Here is an 8,027-nt window from a genome sequence, read left to right on the forward strand (position 1 = left end):
TCTCTTTCTGTTAAGAACTTCACTGTCAGCTTGGAGAGACAAAATATGAAACAACCAGAGAATCATACAAGTGAGTGTCAAATGAATGAATCAGACAGTAAGGGAGACAGCTATTTAGAGAAGGTAAGGAAGGAGAGAGAAAAACCAGAGACAGACAGAGACAGAGAGATGGGAAAGGGGGAGGGGTGGAGAGGGAGGAAGAGAAGGAGAATTCTGTGAGATGGGATGATCAGGGAAGACTTCCTAAAGGACATAGGAATTAAGCTAACCTGGAAGAATGGAGGAAGGAAGAGTTTAAGAGGACATTTCAGACAGTGGAAATAACCTGAAAAGAGTGGATCTCCCTAGGTAGTAGGAGTGTGGCATATGAGAAATAACACTGTTGAAGTCAGAGGCCCTGAGTTAAAATTTCATTCATTCACTTACTATTTATATGATCTTGGAAAGATCTCTGAAGTTCTCCGGGACTCACTCTGCTCACGTTTAAAAAGAAAGGCTCCCACTATCTGGCCTTTGGGGCCCCTTCCAATTGTAAATTTATGATCCTCTGAGGGGACTAGCCTGACTGGAGGTAGGTACTCTTGGCAGAGTGGGTAGAGGCCAGATTATGGAATGTTGTGAATCCATCAAGTATCAAGCATTTATTAAATGCCAATTGTTTGCTCAAGGTGTGCTAAGCAATAGATATGCAAAGACAAAAGTGAAATGCTCCTACCCACAGAGAGTTTACATTCTAATGGGAAAAACAACTTATTCACAGGAATGGGAACTAGATCTGTGCTTGCGAAGTATTGGCAAGCATGCCCAGCCAGCATTGGGGGAGCTGCTCTGTTCTGTCTCTTTCCAGCGCCCGAGGACATTTTTGCATGCCCCTGGACTCTGTCCAGTCACCCAAAGTGAACACATCCTCCCTCCCCTCTCTGGGATAACTGGGGGAGGGAGGATGGCTTACAGGCAGCTCAAAGTTGCAGTGAGGGCACTCAAACTTGAAATCCTTCACCATTACTGGTCTAGGGAAACACCTTATGAGGAAACTCCCTTTTGCGGTACAGATCAGCACCTTCTCAGCAGCCTTCAAATTGTCTATATAGCAGAGATTGCAAGAACCTTTTAGAGATGGAGGGCTGGCCCCCCTCCACCCCTCCAGATCCAGTGCTGTGCCCTTCCCCCCGCACAAGCTGGGTACACCTCACCCCCCCTTATTCCACATGGATGGAAGGGTGAGTGAAGAGTCGGAGAAGAGTGGCTCTAGAGCTCTACTCCCCTCCAACTCTACTGCCTGTGAGCCACCTTCCTTACAATGTGCTCCCATAGGGCTGCTGGGCACAGGGGCAGTGGATGTGAAAAAAATGTTGACAGGATGGGCACAGTGGAGAAGGGGAAGAGAGCAGCTCCACCACAGTCCCTCTGCCTTTCTAGTAATGAACTCTGGGGATGTGGAGGTGAGAAGGGAGGGTGGCTGAGTGCCCACAGAGAGTGCTCTGTGTGTCATCTTTGGTACCCATATCATAGTTTGGCCATTACTGGTCTAGAACAATGAGATTTGCCCGATTCCTCTGGTCAGTGTGTGTCAAGTGGCACAGTCAGACCTGGGCTTTGGCAAAATCACTTTGGAAATTCACTGGGAGAAGGACTAGAAATGGGGAAAAGCTTGAGGCAGGGAAGTCAAACAAGAGACTATGGGAATAATTCATACTAGAGGTAATGAGAGCCTGAACTAGGCTAGTGAACATTTGAGTGGAGATATGGGGAAATATTCTAGAGGTAGTATGGGAATAGAAAGGACAAGGTTTAGAAGACATTCATCTGAAACCAGAAAGTATTTGGGAATAGGATGTTGAATATCTTTGTGTCTGTAGGGGACCAACAAAGGAGGTAGCTCCCTCTGGGTGTGATGTGAGGCTACTCCTGCCCCAAATGATCTCTTTCTGGTGAATCACTATGCTTAAGATTCCACCATTAGCCCATTATTCCTTTGAGTTAAAATTCTCCTTTTTCTGTTAAAATGGCAAACCCCAGTGTAGGAGGAGAGCCCTTCATATGAATAATTTTTGTCACTCATTCTCATAAGAAAGATGTTCAAGAGCTAGAAAGGACTTAGAGATCATCTAGTCCAATTTACTCACATTAGATTCAAATTAATTCAACAAGTATTTGTTAAGCTTCTACTGTGTGCCAGGCATTAAGCTAGATGCAGAGAATACTAAGACTAAATTGAAACTTTTCCTGATCTCAAGGAGCTTCCGTTCTATAGACAGGCAGATGAGCAAATACAAAACACATTAGCAAAAATAATTGAGGAAACTAAGACCCAGAGAGGCTGGACTTTGAGCAAGGTCAAAGAGGGAAATAAGCATTTATATAGCTGTTACCATATGCCAAGCACTGTGCTAAATTATTTGATCCTGGGGGCAGCTGGGTAGCTCAGTGGATTGAGAGCCAGACCTAGAGATGGGAGGTCCTGGGTTCAAATCTGGCCTCAGACACTTCTCAGCTGTGTGACCCTGGGCAAGTCACTTGACCCCCATTGTCTAGTCCTTACCACTCTTCTGCCTTGGAACCAATACATAGTATTGATTCCAAGACAGAAGGTAAGGATTTTAAATAAATAAACAAACAAACAAACAAATAAATAAATGAGCAAATGAATGAATAAATGAATAGATAAATAAAAATAAATTATTTGATCCTCACAATAATCCTGGAAGACAGCTAGGTGCTGCAGTGGATAGACCTCTAGGCCTGGAGTCAGGAAGATTTGAGCTCAAATGTGATCTCAGACACTAGCTGTGTGACCCTGGGCAAGTCACTTAACTCTTAACACTTAACACTTAACTCACTTAATTGCCATTTTTCTTGGTTTCCTCATCTGTAAGATGGAATAAGAGCATCTAAGTCCCAGAGTTGTTGCCAGAATCAGCTGAGAAAATAATTTTGAAGCACTTAGCTAATACCACAGTAAGCACCATATAAATATTAGTTATCATCATCATTATTATTATCCCTGTTGTACAGTTGAGAAAACTGAGGCAAAAAACTTAAATGACTTGTACAGCTAGTTTGAGGTCACATTTGAACTCAGGACTTCTTGACTCTAGGCCCAGTCTTCTCTCTGCCTAGCTACCAGCTGTCTCTAGGTAGAGGAGGCTACAGGATTTGGACCCAAGTCTCTCTCTATTTTCTTTTTCTATATTTTCTGAAAGAAGGCTCAGGATGCCATGAATGCTCTAGTTTGAAGGTGGGGTTATCATCGAGGGAAGTAGAATCTCATAAGACAATCTTCATTGACTTTCCACTATTTCCTACAGCAAACAGGGGGCAAGTCTAGGTCTTTGGGTGTTTTTTCAACAAATCCAATCTCTGCCCTAGTCAATCCTGCCTGTCTCTGAGCAGAGTTCTCAAAATGGCAGCCCTGTTCCTTTCCAAGAAACTCCCACTATTCTGTGCATTCATCTTGAGGAAAGGAAATGGAGGCTTGGTCCTTTGGGGGAGCAGGGAAATGAATGGTGGTGTTGAAATGGGAAGGGAAAATGGAACAATAAGGGAGGGAGGAGAGAGAAATCAATCTAAGCCAGCATGAAGACCAGAGAGCAAATGGGTTGGGAGCAGACTGAAATGGTGATGGGACTATGGAGGGTGGGGAATGGAACCCCAGACTGGAGAAAAATACAGAGATACATAAAAGAGAGACAGAAAGAGGCTTGTAGAGACATGGCAGCCTTCCCCACTCCCACCCACCTCAATGAATGAATTATACTTGGTTTTCATACTTTGATTTCCATTTGGGAAGGATTTGGGCTTCTCTCCATCAAGGAAGATCCTTTGCCACTTAGTAGATAGCCCTTGAAGGCTGCAATAACTGTACAAATCATTTGCCTGTGACCCACCTGCTGAAAAAACTTTCCCCAGAATCATTTAGAGATGGAAAAGACATTCCAGGTCATTGAGTCCAATTATTCCCACCCCCCACTTCTGTTTTAAAAGTGAGTCAAGGGGGCAGCTGGGTGACTCGGTAGAGTGAGTGCCAGGCCCAGAGAAGGGAGGTCCTAAATTCAAATCTGAACTCACACACTTCCCCCATTGACTAGACTTTACTGCTCTGTTCCTTCTGAACCAATATTTACAATTGATTCTAAGATGGAAGATAAGTGTTTGAAAAAACAATAATTTTAAGTGAGTCAATTATGACATAGAGAGGTGATCAGCATGGGATTAAAAAAACAGCATTGGAGGGATTCGAACCCATGTCTTCCTGACTACTAGTGAAGTGGTTTATCCACTATTGGTCTGTTACTAGGAGGAAAAAGTTGATCAGCTGTCCCATATGGAAGGGCTTGGCAAAACCTCAGCAAACCCAGCATCACCCTCAGCCAAGATGGAGCATCTGAGAACTATAAGGGAGAATCTAATCACAGGCTAAATTAATGAAGGTACCAACCATGCCCAGAATGAGGCAGGTGAGCTATGCCACACTGGCCTTTGGGGAAGGTCATTGGCAAGCTGGACCCAGTAGGGTAAAGAATGCACAAGGGGGAAGAGATCTATAGAAAATACCATGCTAGCATGAAGGGATAGAGGATGGGCATCCAGAGAGAAGAGAAGAGGAATAAGCATTTATATGGGCCTCCTATGTGCCAAGTACTAGTCAGGCATTTAACAAATACTATCCCATTTGATCCTCACAAATATACTGAGAAGTAGGTGCTATTATTATCCCTATTTTAAAGCTGAGGAAACTGAGCCCAACAGAGTGAAGTGACTTGCCTAGGGTCATACAACCAGTAAGTATCTGAGGTCAGATTTGAACTCAGGCCTCCCAGACTCCAGGGCCAGAGCTCTAGCTTTTATGCCACTCAGCTGTGTCCAAGAGAAAACTTAATGAGGTTGTAATAGGTGTCTTCTTGAAGGGATTAGGCTTTTTTTGGTCAAACGTCAGATAGCAAAACCGGGAAGGAACAAGGAGTGGAAACTGAGTAGGGGAAGCCAGATTTCCCCTCTGTTATAAAGACAAACTGTCCAACAAATAAAATTGCCCCAAAGTAGAAGGGCATATAGGTGGCACAGTGGATAGGGCACTGAGCCTGAAGTAAGGAAAACCTGAGTTCAAATCTGACCTCAAATACTATCTATGTGACCCTGGACAAGTCACTTAAACATGTTTGCCTCAGTTTCCTCATATGTCAAATGAACTGGAAAAGGAAATGTCAAACAACTCTAGTATCTTTGCCTCGAAACCCCAAATGGAGTCACTGTTACATTAAAAAAAAAATAACAATAACGAGAAAACAAAGGGAGTCACAAAGAGCTGGATACAACTCAAAGGACTGAACAACAACAAAATAAAATGTGATATCTATGTCACTGGATATGTCTAAGTGGTGACTTGTTCAGCCAATAGTCAATCAGTGTTTGTTAAGCTCCTACTACGTGCCAACACTGCTCACATCTGAGGTTGGACTGCAGAGTCTCTGAATTCCTTTCTATTCCTCTCTGAGTCTAAACTTCCTCACAGACATAAATGAGTTGGAGGGAGAGGAGACTATGAAGAGAGAGAAGGAAATGAGGTGAGACTATGGAAGACGATCTGAGAAGCCCAGGTCATCAGAGGTGGAAGGAACCTTAGAGACCCTCCAACCTCCTGTACAAGTATGGAACTTAAGGCATTAGAAGACATGAAAGATCAATGTATGAATGTAAACAAACTCTGGGAAGATGGTAGGCACTGAAAGAGGATCCCTCAGACACAGCTAAGTCACTGGGGCAAAATGAAACAGGTTCTGGGGGTCAGATGAACCTGAGAAAGGAGCTGAAAAGAAATAACTTTCATGGTCTGGGCAACAGACAGGCAGAGGTGAAGAATAGAGACACGACATGGAGGATCTACGATAGATGTGAAAAAGCATGGAGCTGATAAAAGGAAAAAGAGGAGACCTGGACAAAACTGCTAAATCCTGAAGACACAGAGATAACAGATGACCAGTTAAATGCAGAGCTGACTGGCTAGCTAGCTGGGGAATGGATGGAGGGAAAGCAGAATGATGCCCAGGCCCTGGAAGATGGCACTTGAAGTTGGGAGGGGGGGTGAAACAGGGGGAGAGAGAGGCTGAGAGGCAGCCATCAGTATAGAGAAAAATTGACCAAGGGAGCTGTTGCTTTTCTGGAACAGAGAGATTTGGGGATAAGCTACCAGAGAGCAGAATGTACTGCAGCTAGGGATAAGGATGGGCAGGTCGAGTTCTCAGGTTTTAGGGACTAGGTCAGAGGTGCAAATTATCCCTATCCCCCTCCCCACATATTCACAAACCTATACCATATACCATCATGCATGCATGGACCACCCATCCCTCTGAGACCCAGAGTCAGGCAAAGAATCTATTGCACAAGGCATTAGCCAGCCAGGCACCACACATATGGCACAACATGGGTATTAATACGCCAGGATCACTGGACTGCTTGCTACACTCACAGGCACATTCTTTTTCAATCCCTCAAGTATCCCTGGTTTTCCTTTATGTGATAGCTTTATCCACTGATACTGCTTCTGTGGAAAAGTTCATCAGTGTCTGTGGCTGGAAAAATGTATTTGCCCCCTCATCCTCTAACAGCCTTATGATGAGCCTCTCAAAATAGCAGATGGGGGCCCTCTTGGGGCACCCAGGTGGTAGAGGCAGAGCACTGACTCCAAAGTCAGAAGGTCTAAATTCAAATCATGTCTCAGTGACATGTGACCCTAAGCAAGTCACTTCACTTCTGTCTACCTCAGTTTCCTCAACTACAAACTAAGGATAAAATAGCACCTGAGTTTGTTGTGAAGATCAAATGAGATGTGAACAGTATCTGACACATAGTAGATGCTTAATAGATTCCTGTTTCCTTTCTTCTTTTCCTTTCTGAATCCTTTGAGCCTAAATTAGAAGGTGGAAGTGGTGTCCCATGCCTTCATTTTATAGAGGAGTCTGAGATTCAAAGAAAGAAAATGACCTGCTCAAAGTCACACAGGAAGGGTATGGAATAGCTATTATTTGAACTGAATCTTCTCACTCCAAAGCTCATGAGTTTCTCCATCCAACCCCAAGAAGAATACCCTTTGAATAAGTCAAAACTCCCCAGTGCTCAGGCATACTGTCAGAGAGCCTGGGAACACCTCCAAGCTTGGGTGTGGCAACATAGGAAGACTTGAGTGGAGGGCAACCTGAAGGGGAAAAAAGTTGAACCCACTTCTAGTCATATATAAGCCACACACATGTAGGCATCCCATATGCAGATATAGCCAAGAGTAAACTCTAGGCAAGAAATAGCCCAAGTTCAGGCCCCCCACCGCTCAAAACCCAAATATCCATCCACAGAGAGACAAGCCAGCATATAATCCCCCCCATTATATGAGCAGGACTAATCACATACAATCACAGCATATACAGCCATAGACATGGCTAGTTTACACATACACACACAGAGCCCCAAACAGGTCCACCCCCAGATAAATATGAGAACCAGTCAAGTCCTTGGAGCTGTTTGGAAATCATCAGATATCAGCACAGGAACATGTGCTCCTCTAGGGGACATTCCAGGTCCCAGGAACACCATAATGAACCTGACTCACACACCAACCTATATAAACACAATGCAGAGGGCACCACACGCTGTCCCAGATCCTGTGGGTTTGCGGTGGGCTGGGAGTGGCTTGGAAAGTAGGTCTTAAAGAACAATCTAAAGCCCCCTCAGAGCACACAGGAAAGGAAACTGGATTCTCTTGGCCTAAGGATAGATGGGATGTGGACACTGGACACTGAAAGTCTGTGGGTAGGAGTCGGGAAATGAAGGTGACCCTTGGGGGAGGGGGCATGTATCCAGAATGGCAACAGATCCAGAGGGCAGTAGGTTCTGGGCATCTGGGGCCAAGCTTGGAACCTCCAAACTGAGACTGAGAATGAAGAGGAAGACCAGAATGGTCCCCCAAATATTGGGCACTAAAAAGGAGGAGCCTTCAGGAAAAGGGGGAAAGAGGATCACAGTGGGGATGATCATCC

The sequence above is a fragment of the Monodelphis domestica genome, chromosome 1 (genome assembly GCF_027887165.1).
Source record: "Monodelphis domestica isolate mMonDom1 chromosome 1, mMonDom1.pri, whole genome shotgun sequence".
Lineage (NCBI taxonomy): Eukaryota > Metazoa > Chordata > Mammalia > Didelphimorphia > Didelphidae > Monodelphis > Monodelphis domestica.